The sequence below is a fragment of the Polyodon spathula genome, chromosome 16 (genome assembly GCF_017654505.1).
Source record: "Polyodon spathula isolate WHYD16114869_AA chromosome 16, ASM1765450v1, whole genome shotgun sequence".
Lineage (NCBI taxonomy): Eukaryota > Metazoa > Chordata > Actinopteri > Acipenseriformes > Polyodontidae > Polyodon > Polyodon spathula.
This window is the reverse complement of record NC_054549.1, coordinates 38133528-38150792: the sequence shown is the minus strand read 5'-3', so window position 1 is coordinate 38150792 and position 17265 is coordinate 38133528. Positions and strand designations below refer to the sequence as shown.

The 17265-nt window shown below is 47.2% G+C and overlaps 1 protein-coding gene across 1 annotated transcript in view; it reads right to left on the bottom strand.

The window, feature by feature from the left end:
- LOC121328340 (protein kinase C delta type-like) overlaps positions 1-12628 on the bottom strand; it is a 39163-nt gene extending 26535 nt beyond the window's left edge. The window contains exon 1 of the mRNA XM_041272956.1: positions 12381-12628. The gene's annotated coding sequence lies outside the window, so the exon portion shown is untranslated. The remainder of the gene's footprint in view (positions 1-12380) is intronic.
- Positions 12629-17265: the final 4637 nt, after the last annotated feature.

Genomic DNA, 17265 nt, shown 5'->3' with positions numbered 1-17265 from the left:
GTGTGGGTTGAAATGTGACAGCGATCTTAACTAATGGGCTGTTCTTGCTGCCCAGAATAACTGGGTGTATTATTTTCTGTTTCAGTCACCTCATCCTGGCAACTTAAAAAAAAAAAAAAAGTTTACAGATCTCCCGTGGCCTCTGTAGAGCCTCTCAACATGTCTTCTCTTGACGTGCAGCAGCAGGGATGGAAAGAAGACTCCCGTACACAGCAGCTTCATCCACTCCTGGGTTTGCTGTGAGTTTAATAAGATACACCTGAGCTTGTGAGCTATCCACTGTGGCTGAACAAGCTTGTAATGGATGAAAACTGCTCTGCAGTAAGGGTCTTATTTCCATCCCTGAGCGGAAACAGAAAATGATACACAAAGTACTAACAAGACGAAGAGAATGCATTAGATTCACACTCGCACAGTTTCCCTAAAAGACTCTTTTTACCTGCAGAGTACCAAGACTCCGAGGCACAGCTGGTCTGACTTGATATTTAAAGGACTAAAAGAGGCTTAAATTCAGTGACACACTTTTGGACTAGATTTCTTTTTCAGTGTCTTCTGTACACATGCATGGGAGCTTGTGTGCCTTTAACTGGATCTAGCCTGCCCTCCGCAGGGCTCCAACTCAGTCTAATGCAGACTGGCTCATCCTGCTTCTCCAGCGACACTCCTGTTGCAGAGCAGTTTGAGACATTCTACGTTTCACAAGCCGAGTCTGATCCGTGCCACAGAGCACAGGGGCTGTTAATGCACTGAAGTAAAGCCTGGAACCTCACTTCAGCAGAGGCACAGAGTGTGGGTCTCATTACTAGCACTGCCAGGATGTTGCACAAGCACAACTGGGACCCCTCTGCAGTGATCAAACACTTAGTGTCCACCATGCCTCTGAAACAGGGTCCCTCCTGACCTGTCCTACAGATCTGACGCAGGTACAATTAGATGAGGGAGGCTGGCAGCGCTGTGTGAAGGAGGACTGAAGATAACCTACTTTCCACTTCCTCCACGCGGAGAGGACGACTCCAGTTAAAATTATCTAACGCAGCAAGCTGCGCTACAAACGAAACCGAACTGGAATCTGTGACGGTCATTATCAAGCTGTAACTGCACAGGAGAGGTCAAAGAAGACACTGCGAACCACAAACTGAGAAAGAAAGCTGTGCTTTAAAAAGAAACTCGAAACAGCAGATCACTCACACACACTGAGACACAGACACACTGAGACACAGACACACACACACAGACACTGAGACACAGACACTGAGACACAGGCACACAAACACAGACACTGAGACACAGACACACACAGGCACAGACACACTGAGACACAGACACATACACACACACAGACACTGATACACAGACACACACAGGCACAGACACACTGAGACACAGACACAGGCACACAGACACAGACACAGACACACTGAGACACACACACAGACACTGAGACACAGGCACAGGCACACACACGCACACACAGACACTGAGACGCACGCACACACACAGCACTGACCGATAGGCTACACTGCACACCAGTCAAAGTCACTCTGAAACACTGTCAAATATGTGCTGCTACAGCTGGGTATTATTTATTATTGACAGTCTAATATTGTTTATAACATCCTTAATAACTCATTTCTAGATGCAATACAATATTGTTTTAAAGTAATACTGCTGCCATACAAGTTTGCAAACAGAGTAATCGCTGAACGGGACACGGAAGTCCACAGCTGGGTCAGTTTGTTGCCCCTGTGAGAAGCTCATTTTAACAGAATAAGGTCATGGGAATTGGAAATTGATTCTCTAAAGGATTTGGAATTGAAAAGCAGGCATTGCCCCCTTTGCCCTGGCAAGTCTTCTGGAAATGGAGCGCTCAGTACTGCAAAACCAAGTGCTGCCCTCGAGGCAAGCCTTGAAATCACTTCAAACCGCGCTCCCTGCGCCGCGGTGTTGAAATCACTTCAAACCGCGCTCCCTGCTCCGCGGTGTTGAAATCACTTCAAACCGCGCTCCCTGCTCCGCGGTGTTGAAATCACTTCAAACCGCGCTCCCTGCGCCGCGGTGTTGAAATCACTTCAAACCGCGCTCCCTGCGCCGCGGTGTTGAAATCACTTCAAACCGCGCTCCCTGCGCCGCGGTGTTGAAATCACTTCAAACCGCGCTCCCTGCTCCGCGGTGTTGAAATCACTTCAAACCGCGCTCCCTGCGCCGCGGTGTTGAAATCACTTCAAACCGCGCTCCCTGCGCCGCGGTGTTGAAATCACTTCAAACCGCGCTCCCTGCGCCGCGGTGTTGAAATCACTTCAAACCGCGCTCCCTGCGCCGCGGTGTTGAAATCACTTCAAACCGCGCTCCCTGCTCCGCGGTGTTGAAATCACTTCAAACCGCGCTCCCTGCTCCGCGGTGTTGAAATCACTTCAAACCGCGCTCCCTGCGCCGCGGTGTTGAAATCACTTCAAACCGCGCTCCCTGCGCCGCGGTGTTGAAATCACTTCAAACCGCGCTCCCTGCTCCGCGGTGTTGAAATCACTTCAAACCGCGCTCCCTGCTCCGCGGTGTTGAAATCACTTCAAACCGCGCTCCCTGCTCCGCGGTGTTGAAATCACTTCAAACCGCGCTCCCTGCTCCGCGGTGTTGAAATCACTTCAAACCGCGCTCCCTGCTCCGCGGTGTTGAAATCACTTCAAACCGCGCTCCCTGCTCCGCGGTGTTGAAATCACTTCAAACCGCGCTCCCTGCGCCGCGGTGTTGAAATCACTTCAAACCGCGCTCCCTGCGCCGCGGTGTTGAAATCACTTCAAACCGCGCTCCCTGCGCCGCGGTGTTGAAATCACTTCAAACCGCGCTCCCTGCTCCGCGGTGTTGAAATCACTTCAAACCGCGCTCCCTGCTCCGCGGTGTTGAAATCACTTCAAACCGCGCTCCCTGCGCCGCGGTGTTGAAATCACTTCAAACCGCGCTCCCTGCGCCGCGGTGTTGAAATCAATTCAAACCGCGCTCCCTTCTCCACGGTCTTTAACTCTTGTTTCGGGGGCTTCTTTCTTCACTGTTACTTGTAGTCGAATAAGCAGGAAGAAGCAGTTTCCGGTGTTTCATTATTTAGATTTATTTTAGTTTCGGAGGGAGCAGGGGGGGGAACCCCCAGCACTGCAATCCTGAAACTCTCTTTCAGAATGTCTGCTCATTATCCATGCAACCCTTCCACATTTAAATAAATCAGCTTCCTCGTGTTCAAGATTACAAGCGGGGGTGCAGTGCACGCGCTTGCCCTTTCTTCTACTGATCCCACATAGCAATCCACAGCAAAAGCATGCGAACGAACCGGACCAGAAAATACATCAAGCAATTCTGCAGCCTCTCTGCGTTACGAAACCCTTGAGCAATACGAAACAGTGCCAGCCCCCGCCAGTATCAATCACTGTTAACAATCGATCAATCAATATTTATTTTATATAGTGCCTTTCATAGTGAACCACTACCACAAAGCGCTTTACAAGATAGTGAGGAACAATACATAGCACATTAAATACAGTGAAATTCAGGGCAAGGAACAGGTTAACCCTACCCATCTCCATACAGTGCTTTACAGTAAATGGTTTAATAGAAGATTTACAACACAATGGCTACAGAGCAAGCATACCTTTCTGATGTCCTGTGCTGAAGACTGTCCGAAACTAGCTTCACTTCCTGCCTAGATGGAAGTGCTACAGGGATTCCCTGGATCAGAGCCCACTCTCTCGTGTAAAGAAGGGGTTCTTCTGATGCAGCTGCTATTCTGACTTGCGGTGCATTAGGACCAGCCTTTGGTCAGTACTGATCTGGAAGCAGCAGTAACTGTCAACAAACCATGTCAGTAAAATACAGCAGAGTGCAAATGTATCAGAACACCTCTGGATGTGCCACTGATATCCTTTTATATGCAGACCTGCATGAAAACAACTCCGGGGGTGAGAATATACATTTCCACTCAGGAATCGGGGATATAGAAAAAATAGGCACTTGTGTGGAAATCGTAGACAACTTTGTGCTTTAATTAGGCATCTTAAACAACTTTGCAATGAATTTTACAATTTGTGGCTGTGTTACTTTTTGTCTTACTGTTTTAAATTAATTGCATGTGTGGCACATTACAGTCATCAGTTAAATTAGACTAGTCACTAATTTGCCTGTTTTGACAATTTCAAGGTTTTCAGTCACAGCAGTTTGATTTCATTGCACAACCAATCAAAACTCCAGAAGCAATGGGGTGTTGTAATGAATGTGCACAGTGCTGTACATCCACCACAAGAAATGCACAGACTGTGCACAATGAAAACAGGATCACAGAGACACCACCGCATTGAATACAGTGGTTAAAAGATGACATGACTCGCACAATAATCAAAAGAGCTGCACATTTCAGAGGACTTTGTAAAGCCGTTGTGTGAAGAACAGGATTGTCTCTTTGTTTTAATTGGGATTTGCCTTCACTTCAGGAGCAGACTTGTTCAGTTCACAGTGCCAGAGCGGCGCCCGTGGATTCATCTACCATCAAGAAATGGAAACAAACCGGACAGCCAACAACAGTGAAGTCATCACGGGCTCGCTTCACAGACCACCATTCACACGTGGACAACCCTGCCTGCGGTAACACGTGGCAGTCCAAGATCAGAGAAAAACCAGGGTCTGTGAAACTGGGCTGGAAGGGGTTTGGTTTTCCGATTGTGGGTCAGAGTGCTGCAGCTCTACAGCTGTGTCAGGGGCTTGCAGTCCAGCAGGTTTCCTCCACAGCGACCAGAAGCCTTGGGATACTGTACAAAAGACCCTTTCACTGCAAAAAAACCCATTCCACTAGCAACGGAGAAAAAGCCTTCTGTACAAGGACTTCTTAAAAGGAGGTGAGAATGTGCAGGGGTCACATGAAGTTTCCGATCAAAGTCATAGTGTAGTGTACTGCGCCTGAAGGGAGCATGCTTTTGCCTGCAGGGAATTGGATTGTATAATTGCAAGAGAAGACTGCTGGTAGCTGGAGCTAGTACAGTAATTAAATATGAACAAAACCGAATGGCACACGCTGTCCTGTTTCACGCCTGCTTGTTATTCACTTGTGTTGCAACAGCAACAAACAAAAAAAAACTGGCTGCTTCTAGCAACTGTGAATGCAGGTTTTTTTTTTTTTTTTTGCAGAACAGCTAGCTGAACACACAGGACAAGGTTGAATATCCCCACTCTTCAGCTCCAGAACACCTGGGTCCTTACAGGGTTTCATTCAACCAGTGCACTAGGCAATTGATTTTTAATTATTTTTAATTAAAACTACCCATAAGCAGTCCCGCCCATGTTTTCAAGAACATAGTAAGCTTCATGAATGATTCCTTTCACAATCACAAGACGCAGAATACCCAGAGCTGTCCTGCAAAATACTGAGACACTGGAGAAACTGGAGTAGCTTCTCCTGTGTATGCTGATTGTATTGTAACTATTTTCATAAGCTTTAAATAAGCTGGAGCCCCCATCGCTCAGGATTGAGGTGCAGATTTTAAGTCTAGCTGGAGCCCCCATCACTCAGGATTGAGGTGCAGATTTTAAGTCTATCTGCCGGTTAGTTGTAGGCCCTGCTCAGTATACTTGCTTCAGCCCTAGTGAGGAAGTGCAGTATTGAGACACACAGCTGTGGCCATTCACAGAGATTCTCCTGCAGCACATTCTGCAACATCACCTTGAGTGAGCCACAGCTAAACATTTTGCAACCCCCCTCAAACACACTGCTGACTTGAACTGCCTCGGGGTCAGCAACAGGACAGGCTTTGCTAATTCAAATACGCTGGTGTTCTGCACACTCGTACTGTCCCTACACAGCGCTCTATCTGATTCTAATACACCGGTGTTCTACACACTCGTACTGTCCCTACACAGCGCTCTATCTGATTCTAATACGCTGGTGTTCTGCACACTCGTACTGTCCCTACACAGCGCTCTATCTGATTCTAATACGCTGGTGTTCTGCACACTCGTACTGTCCCTACACAGCGCTCTATCTGATTCTAATACGCTGGTGTTCTGCACACTCGTACTGTCCCTACACAGCGCTCTATCTGATTCTAATACGCTGGTGTTCTGCACACTCGTACTGTCCCTACACAGCGCTCTATCTGATTCTAATACGCCGGTGTTCTACACACTCGTACTGTCCCTACACAGCGCTCTATCTGATTCTAATACGCTGGTGTTCTGCACACTCGTACTGTCCCTACACAGCGCTCTATCTGATTCTAATAGGCTGGTGTTCTGCACACTCGTACTGTCACTACACAGCGCTCTACCTGATTCTAATAGGCTGGTGTTCTGCACACTCGTACTGTCCCTACACAGCGCTCTATCTGATTCTAATAGGCTGGTGTTCTACACACTCGTACTGTCCCTACACAGCGCTCTATCTGATTCTAATACGCTGGTGTTCTGCACGCTCGTACTGTCCCTACACAGCGCTCTATCTGATTCTAATACGCTGGTGCTCTGCACACTCGTACTGTCCCTACACAGCGCTCTATCTGATTCTAATAGGCTGGTGTTCTGCACACTCGTACTGTCCCTACACAGCGCTCTATCTGATTCTAATAGGCTGGTGTTCTACACACTCGTACTGTCCCTACACAGAGCTCTATCTGATTCTAATACGCTGGTGTTCTGCACACTCGTACTGTCCCTACACAGCGCTCTATCTGATTCTAATACGCTGGTGTTCTGCACACTCGTACTGTCCCTACACAGCGCTCTATCTGATTCTAATACGCTGGTGTTCTGCACACTCGTACTGTCACTACACAGCGCTCTATCTGATTCTAATACGCTGGTGTTCTGCACACTCGTACTGTCCCTACACAGCGCTCTATCTGATTCTAATACGCTGGTGTTCTGCACACTCGTACTGTCCCTACACAGCGCTCTATCTGATTCTAATACGCTGGTGTTCTGCACACTCGTACTGTCCCTACACAGCGCTCTATCTGATTCTAATACGCTGGTGTTCTGCACACTCGTACTGTCCCTACACAGCGCTCTATCTGATTCTAATACGCTGGTGTTCTGCACACTCGTACTGTCCCTACACAGCGCTCTATCTGATTCTAATACGCTGGTGTTCTGCACACTCGTACTGTCCCTACACAGCGCTCTATCTGATTCTAATACGCTGGTGTTCTGCACACTCGTACTGTCACTACACAGCGCTCTATCTGATTCTAATACGCTGGTGTTCTGCACACTCGTACTGTCCCTACACAGCGCTCTATCTGATTCTAATACGCTGGTGTTCTGCACACTCGTACTGTCCCTACACAGCGCTCTATCTGATTCTAATAGGCTGGTGTTCTACACACTCGTACTGTCCCTACACAGCGCTCTATCTGATTCTAATACGCTGGTGTTCTACACACTCGTACTGTCCCTACACAGCGCTCTATCTGATTCTAATACGCTGGTGTTCTGCACACTCGTACTGTCCCTACACAGCGCTCTATCTGATTCTAATACGCTGGTGTTCTGCACACTCGTACTGTCCCTACACAGCGCTCTATCTGATTCTAATACGCTGGTGTTCTGCACACTCGTACTGTCACTACACAGCGCTCTATCTGGAGACCTGCAATCCATCCCTGCTCTTGTTTGTTTTCCGATAGTCGGTGTGGTGGCAGCTGTGGTTATTGATATAAAGGGAGACGAGAAGCTAGCCTGTCTCCTCACTGTAAACACACTTTGATTTGTTAGCATGTGCGGTTTAAGAGAGACACTGCCTTCTGCAAGGCCCCTGGAGTCCAGCTGTCTGAAGGCCCATGAGGATTCAGCTCTAGGAACCAAACCGAGACCAATCACGAATCCTTAATACTCACTTCAAAAGCATCACAGGCATGTCCGACACGCAGACATATTCTCTGCCTAGATTATTACCAACCAGCACTGAACAGTCTGCTCGCAGACAGGTGATAGTTTGCACAGAACGAGATTGTGAAGCACGTGGTTTCAGAAGGACAGAAGTGCGGTTGCAGGTGCAATCCTTTAGCTTGTAAAATGACATTTCAGAACATGATAACATGTTTTTACAAACTTCAAAGCAGTTTTTAAAAAGCTGCAGGGATGGTAATTAGACTCCCCTTGCATAGCAGTTTGATCCATTCCGGGTTTTACTATATTAAGACACACCAGCTTGTTACCTAGACACCAGGGCTAATCAAGCATATCTTAAAAACTGGAATGGGTGAATCTGCTATGATGTGAGACTTACTTCCATCTCTGTAAGGTGTCAGTACCATTAAAAATGAGACCACTGCACTTTCACCCTCGTCCTGTGAAATAACGTGCACTGCAATCCTTATTTAAATGACAGCCTCCATCAGTCCAGCAGTCAGGTACAGGACCATGTGCAGAAGTAGGACACGGCTGAAAAAGTCTTTCTAGCTCTACAGGCTTAGTCCCCAGTTCAAACTTGTACTTCTCCCAACAACAACAATGGCAAACAAAATCTGCATAACAATAAATGTAACACAGGTGACAGAAGCACTTGTAAAGGGCAGGCACAAGGAGTTTACAGCAGGTACTTTTAGAGGGCGTTTGTCCCTCATTGCTTTCATATTTCAGTGCCTCTGTGTACCCTTTACACACTGGATTAAGGATCATTCCTGAGCTAACCGGTCCCTAATCCTCGCTGATGCGTGCAAGAGATTAAGAGGCGCACAGGGATTCGGTTTGTTCCTCCATGGCTTGGTACACACACACACACTCTCACATTGACTGACTGACACACACAATGACTGGCAGACAGACAGACAGACAGAGACACACTGACTGACACACACACTCTCACACAGACTGCGTGCATTTTCAATTTACCCTGAGCTGACGTTTCTTGGTAGAGACGTATTGACGCAGTCCGGTTAGTTCAATAGAGTGTGCCCGTCTCTGCTGGCTTTAATTCAGCTGGTAAAAGGTTTGCGGTGTGTTCTCAGACCCCTTATTGACATAATTTACCAGACGATAGCTGATACAATAACACAGCTTGAACCAGAGGTCAGAGATCAAGGGCACTTACGTTTTAGATAAAACACAGGACAGGTCATCTACACACAGTGGCTGATTAAGCAAACCCAATCTGACCTAGTACACACTGGGAGTCGAACTTCTACCTCTGCGCTTCCAGGTTTCTATACACTCATACATTCAGCAAACTGTTACCAACAGCCATCATAACAGCAACTACTACATTACACTACTACTGCACCTTGAATGCAGTAGTGGCTGGCTTCACAGCCCCCGATTACCACTAAGCTTGGAATGCCTTACCGAAGGTGATATTAGATTAGTGCTAATGGGGGTCTGTGAAGCCTGCCATTAATCATATTTAGTCTTACTACAAAGAAACGGATTTGCAAACAAAAGTGAAAAACAGGTGCACACTGGAGTTTGTTTTTACACATTAACAGCCCTATAGATTTAACTGTCATGCTGTTTTTCTGTATATATACATACACACAGTATATATTTGTATTGCTCACTGATATACCAGAAAATAAATAGGGGCAAGATAGGGAGGTCAGACCAATAGGCCCTCATACACTAGTGCACCTGCGAGACAGACAGACAGACAGACACACACACACACACGCACACACACACTGCTGTCGTTGCGTGCCACTGTGAACAGCTCTTTGTCTTCAGCTTAACTATACACCTCGAGCACAGGAGCTTGCCCGAGTTGTTCCACAGCCCTGACAAATAATTGCTTTGAAGGATCAGCAGGAACTGCAAACAAGAAAAGGACCAAAATAACAAAGACCTCAACTGCCTATAGCTGTCATTTACACAGGTGACATGCCTGGTGTGTTACGCACTGGATCCACTGCACAGTGAAAGCACTGTAAAGAAACCACAGCATGGTAAAGTACCCTGCATGCACCAAATTAACAACAGAGACAATTACTGGGCAAAGAGACTGTATCAGCTGTAACCTCCCCCTGCTGCAAGCAGAACACAAGCATGTCTACAGTATGTAGGGCTTTCCGAGTGGCAATCGCAAGCAGTTTCAAATGGGAGGGGACAGCGTCTATCCCACACAGCTCCCTTAAGGTGATAAACGGCAAGCACTGTGCATGGCACGGGAAACGACAGAGCAATGCAACGTTGGAGCTTGGTCATTTCAAAGTCATCGTCTGATAAACTCTACACTGTAACGACCCGAGGGCAGTTTACACGTCTTTCAATGCAGGGGTACGGCGCTGGCAGTGGCTACGCATAAAGGCGTTTGAACTTCCGACTTGCTATAGTTTACCTGCTCACGTGAGGGAGGGCGTTTCGGAGTCAACAGCACAGGTAAAATAAACTGGACTATTGCATTACTGTTGTTCCAACAATAACGCTTTAAAAATAAACCACTGGCGACATTTTCCCATAACAGACTGTAGAAGTTCAGCCCGCTTTGCATACACGGGAGGGCGCTGTGGATTCTGCCGCTAAAACTACACCTTGAAATGTGTTATTAAGCCGCTAGAAACTTGTTCTGAGGGCGTTACAGTAAGCGTCAAAGCGGTACTTGCCAACTACAGCTGTCTCGCCAAATGTTACGAGCAAATATTACTTTATAACCAAAACACACACACGTGCATTGCTCAACTACAACTGAAGCGCTGGAACACTGACTGGTCTGTGAAACCCAGCCTCAGGCTGACTGGTCTGTGAAACCCAGCCTCAGGCTGACTGGTCTGTGAAACCCAGCCTCAGGCTGACTGGTCTGTGAAACCCAGCCTCAGGCTGACTGGTCTGTGAAACCCAGCCTCAGGCTGACTGGTCTGTGAAACCCAGCCTCAGGCTGACTGGTCTGTGAAACCCAGCCTCAGGCTGACTGGTCTGTGAAACCCAGCCTCAGGCTGACTGGTCTGTGAAACCCAGCCTCAGGCTGACTGGTCTGTGAAACCCAGCCTCAGGCTGACTGGTCTGTGAAACCCAGCCTCAGGCTGACTGGTCTGTGAAACCCAGCCTCAGGCTGACTGGTCTGTGAAACCCAGCCTCAGGCTGACTGGTCTGTGAAACCCAGCCTCAGGCTGACTGGTCTGTGAAACCCAGCCTCACGCTGACTGGTCTGTGAAACCCAGCCTCACGCTGACTGGTCTGTGAAACCCAGCCTCAGGCTGACTGGTCTGTGAAACCCAGCCTCAGGCTGACTGGTCTGTGAAACCCAGCCTCAGGCTGACTGGTCTGTGAAACCCAGCCTCAGGCTGACTGGTCTGTGAAACCCAGCCTCAGGCTGACTGGTCTGTGAAACCCAGCCTCACGCTGACTGGTCTGTGAAACCCAGCCTCACGCTGACTGGTCTGTGAAACCCAGCCTCACGCTGACTGGTCTGTGAAACCCAGCCTCACGCTGACTGGTCTGTGAAACCCAGCCTCACGCTGACTGGTCTGTGAAACCCAGCCTCACGCTGACTGGTCTGTGAAACCCAGCCTCACGCTGACTGGTCTGTGAAACCCAGCCTCACACCAGGTTCAGATATATCCATCTAGGCGTGTAGTCAACAAACAGCTTGCTTGCACACCTGGACCAGATTAACCAGTCTCCCCCCAGTATACACACAGGATATGTTCCCTGCTGGGATTTACTGAGTGTGCAGTAAACTCCGATCGGAAAACATGTGATAAAGACAAAACACGGTCCACAGCAACACACAATTAAACGAGCCAACATGGCGAAACTAAAACTGGTTTCTACGCCCAGTGATGGTAATAACGACAATAATAACGCTATATTATTTCCGCATTTTTTTCCACTTGCAAATACATTACAAAACATGGTGCTGTATGTTTAAACCCGCCGCAAAGTTACACACACACACTTAAAAACATGGTTAACATCTTTAAAAAGAGAATCGGGTTGTTATTATTATTTTTTTTATATATTTAAAGGGAGCTGCCGGGGGGGTTAAGTTGCACCGTGTCTATAATGTAGCGACTCGATCCTGATCTCCAATTATAAGCAGTTTTGACAGAACACACTCCAAGACTGAGCTTGCACCCGGACCCCAGCGCTTTCCACAGTCTCGCCTTTCAACCGGCCACAATGCAAGCACTGTCTCAACACAGCTGCGCGCAGCCGGACCCGAACACGAATTACCTGCTCGGTAACGAGGGAGAAATCACCGGGTCCACCAGACCGGACCGGACCGGACCACAGCCAGCGTCTTACATAACTGACCAACCATTCCAGCCGCCTCCGCAATATAGACGATGGACAACTGACACTGGCATTCAAAACATCTCTGTTTCATCAGCAAAGCCACGTTTATGAAGCAAAATCCAGAACTTTATAACTGTAACAGGTTTTGTTTGTAATGAGCTTTGTAAAGAAAAGAAAAAGAAACTTACCCCAAACTATGCAGAAACGCTCGTGCTTTTAATTTTCTCTGGTTTTGTTTTCTGAAGCAGTTTAAGGAAGTAGCGAGAGACAGGAGGGAGTGCTCCTCTCTTTCTTTCTTTCTTTCTTTCTCTATCGCTGGCTCGCAATAGTGACAGTCGTGACGTGCAGGCGGAATTGCGACTGGTTCTGTAAATGAAGCAGCACTTGCTTTTAAGACTGGGACGCGTCAAGGACCGGTTTCACTGGTTTTTTTTTGGTGGGGGGGTGGGGGGGAGGTAAGAGAAATCGGTGGGTAATACTTAATGAAGGAGGGAGTGCACAAAAAATAAGGTGTTCCTGTTTTGTGTGGGAGGACCTACCGTTTAACCGTTCACCGCTGTCCAATCAAAAGCGAGCATTGTCTGTTGAGGTTGGGCGTGTTTACACAATGTTGCTGTGATGTTACAAGTAGTTCATTCTTGTCCTTGAGTCACCGATACTGTTACGGGCTGTCAAACATTAGGTAGATCGGGGCTTTACCAGGTATTCCCAAACACACCGTTTCATTTCCAGGGTTTTCAGAGAGAGCTTCGCATTGTGAGCACCGCCAGCTGCATTTTAGTGTATAGTTTCTGTCCGAAAAAAGAGTTGTTTGAGTCATTCCTGTTAGTGGCAGGGTTAAAACCAGTATTCTTATATCTGTGTCTTCACTCAGATGAAGGTATGTGTCTTCTTGTTAAAGGAGTTAATTTCAAACCAGCTATACTCAGCCTCTTACACCACACCCCTGTACTATACAGTAAAGTGTATGATTGTCTCTTGCAGGTGTCTGATTACCGTCTCCTGGGCTGACCAGCCTGGCTCTTGCCAGGGGAGTGCATAGTTGTTGTTTTGCACCCAGCCCCCTCCCTGTTATATTGACAGTGCCAGGGCTAATTACAGTCTCTTACACACGAGTGACAGTGCCACCATGTGTTTCAAGGTGCTGTGTGTTTTTTCACAGTTAAAGGGTTTTTTTGTTCCAGTGCAACGGTTGCTCCAAACTGAGAATGTGGGCTGTGGTTGGGTCTCAGGTCTCTGCTGCTGTCTGTGAGTGAGCTGCAGGGCTGTCATAGAAATCACTGAAATCCCTTAATTAAGTTGCTATGGGCTGCAGGAGGACTCTGCTAATTTGGGACAAACTGCATCAAATGTAGCATGGAGCTTCCCTCGATAGCATTCAAATCCTCAGTAAATGGTGTTTGATTGGACATGATTGAGGCTAACCAGCATCAACGAAAGAAGACCTGTTCACATGCTGGGGTTCAAGATACAAGCAGCATCATCCTGTATGAGCTCCAGATACTGTGAGAGAAGGGGCAGTGTGCAGTACTCAGTATAGGGTCCTGTATGAGCTCCAGATACTGTGAGAGAAGGGGGGCGTGCAGTACTCAGTATAGGGTCCTGTATGAGCTCCAGATACTGTGAGAGAAGGGGGGCGTGCAGTACTCAGTATAGGGTCCTGTATGAGCTCCAGATACTGTGAGAGAAGGGGGAGTGTGCAGTACTCAGTATAGGGTCCTGTATGAGCTCCAGATACTGTGAGAGAAGGGGGGCGTGCAGTACTCAGTATAGGGTCCTGTATGAGCTCCAGATACTGTGAGAGAAGGGGGGTGTGCAGTACTCAGTATAGGGTCCTGTATGAGCTCCAGATACTGTGAGAGAAGGGGGGTGTGCAGTACTCAGTATAGGGTCCTGTATGAGCTCCAGATACTGTGAGAGAAGGGGGGTGTGCAGTACTCAGTATAGGGTCCTGTATGAGCTCCAGATACTGTGAGAGAAGGGGGGCGTGCAGTACTCAGTATAGGGTCCTGTATGAGCTCCAGATACTGTGAGAGAAGGGGAGTGTGCAGTACTCAGTATAGGGTCCTGTATGAGCTCCAGATACTGTGAGAGAAGGGGGGCGTGCAGTACTCAGTATAGGGTCCTGTATGAGCTCCAGATACTGTGAGAGAAGGGGGGTGTGCAGTACTCAGTATAGGGTCCTGTATGAGCTCCAGATACTGTGAGAGAAGGGGGGCGTGCAGTACTCAGTATAGGGTCCTGTATGAGCTCCAGATACTGTGAGAGAAGGGGAGTGTGCAGTACTCAGTATAGGGTCCTGTATGAGCTCCAGATACTGTGAGAGAAGGGGGAGTGCTCCAGATACTGTGAGAGAGGGGGAGACAGCAGTGCGCTTGTGGGTTTTAGAATCAGAAACTCCAGCACTGTGTTCAAGTGAAGTGGGACACGCTGCCTGACCCAGTTGTGTTGAACGGATGTCTTTTTTAGTTTTGTCACATAGCAGCTTTGCAGGTGGAAAGGTTTGTTCTCAAAAAGCTGAGTGGAGACCTAAAAACGTCTCAATAGCGCAATTTATTAGTCCATAATTTGCAGCTTGGCTTTCTGTACTGCAGTTTATTCTGTTGTATTGTATTGCCTTTAACATCTGTGCCCAATTCGACTCCTCAGTTTACTTTGTTTTGGCTGTATGTTCAGAAAGCATTGCTTTTGAACTGTCAGCTTCATGGGACACATCTGTTTCCTGTGATAAACTGAAGACAAAAAGGACTGTAGAAGCAGAAGCACGCATTCTCCTCCCTGGCAGCACAGTGTTCTGCACACCTTCCTACTGTACACAGAAAACACACACAAGCACACAAGCAGCATGCTAGTTTGGCTGCTGTTTCAGTAAGTTCACAGAATGATGCCTATGCATCCATGTGACAGTATGATCTGCGTGGAATGAGGACGGATGTTCCCCGCCCAGCTCTTAGGATTCCCCAGACAAGCTCAAAGCAAACTCCAAAGCCAGGTGAAGAGAGAAAAGAAAAACATTAGCATTGAATCCTTTATTTAAATCTGATTTAATTTTGCAAAAAGAACACGTTTCCTTTCTTGTACACCTAAGTACATTCTTAATGTCGGGCTATAACTGAGTCAGGTGTGAGCGAGTTAACTATCACAGAGTAGTATTCTGTTAATCAGACACCTATTTTAAATCCTGCACACTTGAGTTTAAATGAATGAACCGAAAGACGGATTTTCACTAGGCACCCAGCGGGTTATAGACGCTCTTGGAGAGCTAATTAATAAAACGAGAGAATTAAATTCTGCAAGTTCCTCGTCCGCCATGTATTAGTAAACCCAATTAAAAATAGATGGCGCTTCAGAGCTTTCCGTTTGAATTGGGGTTCAAGGCGTTTAACAGACCGCCTCGCTCAGTGGGGCTAGAAGCTTACAAGTTTTCAGTGCCCGTGTTTTGCATAGTAAACAGCAGCATTAAAAAATGGGTCAGTGTAATCTTCTTGTCCCTTAAAAACAAAGCTTGTCTCTGTGAGCCAAAGAAGCTTCATGCCCTTTGAAGCACGCATTAAAACTTCTATGATATAGATGCACTTTGGAAGCACTGTCCTCCAAGGGGCTGCACATAATGCCAAGCCCAATGCAATAGCCTGCTCGACACAGTCCTGCTACCAGGAGCATTGTGACAGTCCAGCCATATGTCAGTGCTTGCATTAATAACAAGAAAGTCTGCAGCAGACCCGCTCCAGAGAAAAAATCAGCAGGCAGATAAAGCAGTCCACAGAACATGAAAGAATGAACATATTAACAGCGTGAAGAAGTCTGAGACTGATGGCAGTCAGTGCAGCTGCTGGCGTGTGTCATCTCGAGAGCTCTTCAGCAAACAAGTGACCTTAATAAGTGTCCTCATACCCAGCGCAATGTGAGGGGTGACTGCAGGATATACAGTCTACACTCAGGTGAAAACAAAGCCTGGAGATTGAAGCTGCATCAGATTGATTAGGAAGACGCAGGGCTGGTGCCCAAGGGCGTGATTACTGGGCTGTACAGAATGAAAGTGGCTCAGGGTTGATGGGTCGATGAGCCGGTAGGACAGAGTGCTTATGTCAGGGGAGAGCTGAATTTGAACCATGAGAAATAAGGAGGCAGGCGGACTGTGCAGATGTTATCGGATGATATTGCACAGTGAAGAAGAACGTGAGAACATTACAAACGGTTACCTGCTGTTTAAAGCAGCTTTGAGCTGCTCTCATTTAATGCTCATACACTGATAGTTATTCCTAGCCCAGGAATATCCAAAGGTGGGGTGATAATGATATCAAATACAAACTCTGTATAACATTGCGCTTTCCCAGTTAGCATCATTTCCATGTCTCAATTCCATTACACCTAGCATTACTCAGGAAAATGAAATTGATATTTTGTTTCAGTTATGCATCATGCATTGAATACTGCAAGCGAAGAACAACACTAGAAATGGGTGAACCATCCGGTTCCTAGTAGCTGAGCTTAGTATCTCAAAACTTTAAGAATCCTAATGATTCAGCATTAACAACATGACTAGGTGACCCGTGCATGAAGAATATCTCCTACCCTTTGTCCTAAGTCCATCTCCACTTAATTTCCAACTGTGCTTCCTTCAGCCCTGTTTTCTGTGCTGCACCTAAAATATTGGTTAGGGTTAACTTTATCAACCTCTTTTTAAGACTTCATATACTTCATTTAAGCCCCTCCTAACTCTTTCTAACTTTTATATCAAACAAACCCAGTTCCTTCAGCCTCTGTTCCTAGCTCATCAGTTCCTTCAGCCTCTGTTCCTAGCTCATCAGTTCCTTCAGCCTCTGTTCCTAGCTCATCAGTTCCTTCAGCCTCTGTTCCTAGCTCATCAGTTTCTTCAGCCTCTGTTCCTAGCTCATCAGTTCCTTCAGCCTCTGTTCCTAGCTCATCAGTTCCTTCAGCCTCTGTTCCTAGCTCATCAGTTCCTTCAGCCTCTGTTCCTAGCTCATCAGTTCCTTCAGCTCATCAGTTCCTTCAGCCTCTGTTCCTAGCTCATCAGTTCCTTCAGCCTCTGTTCCTAGCTCATTCCTCTAA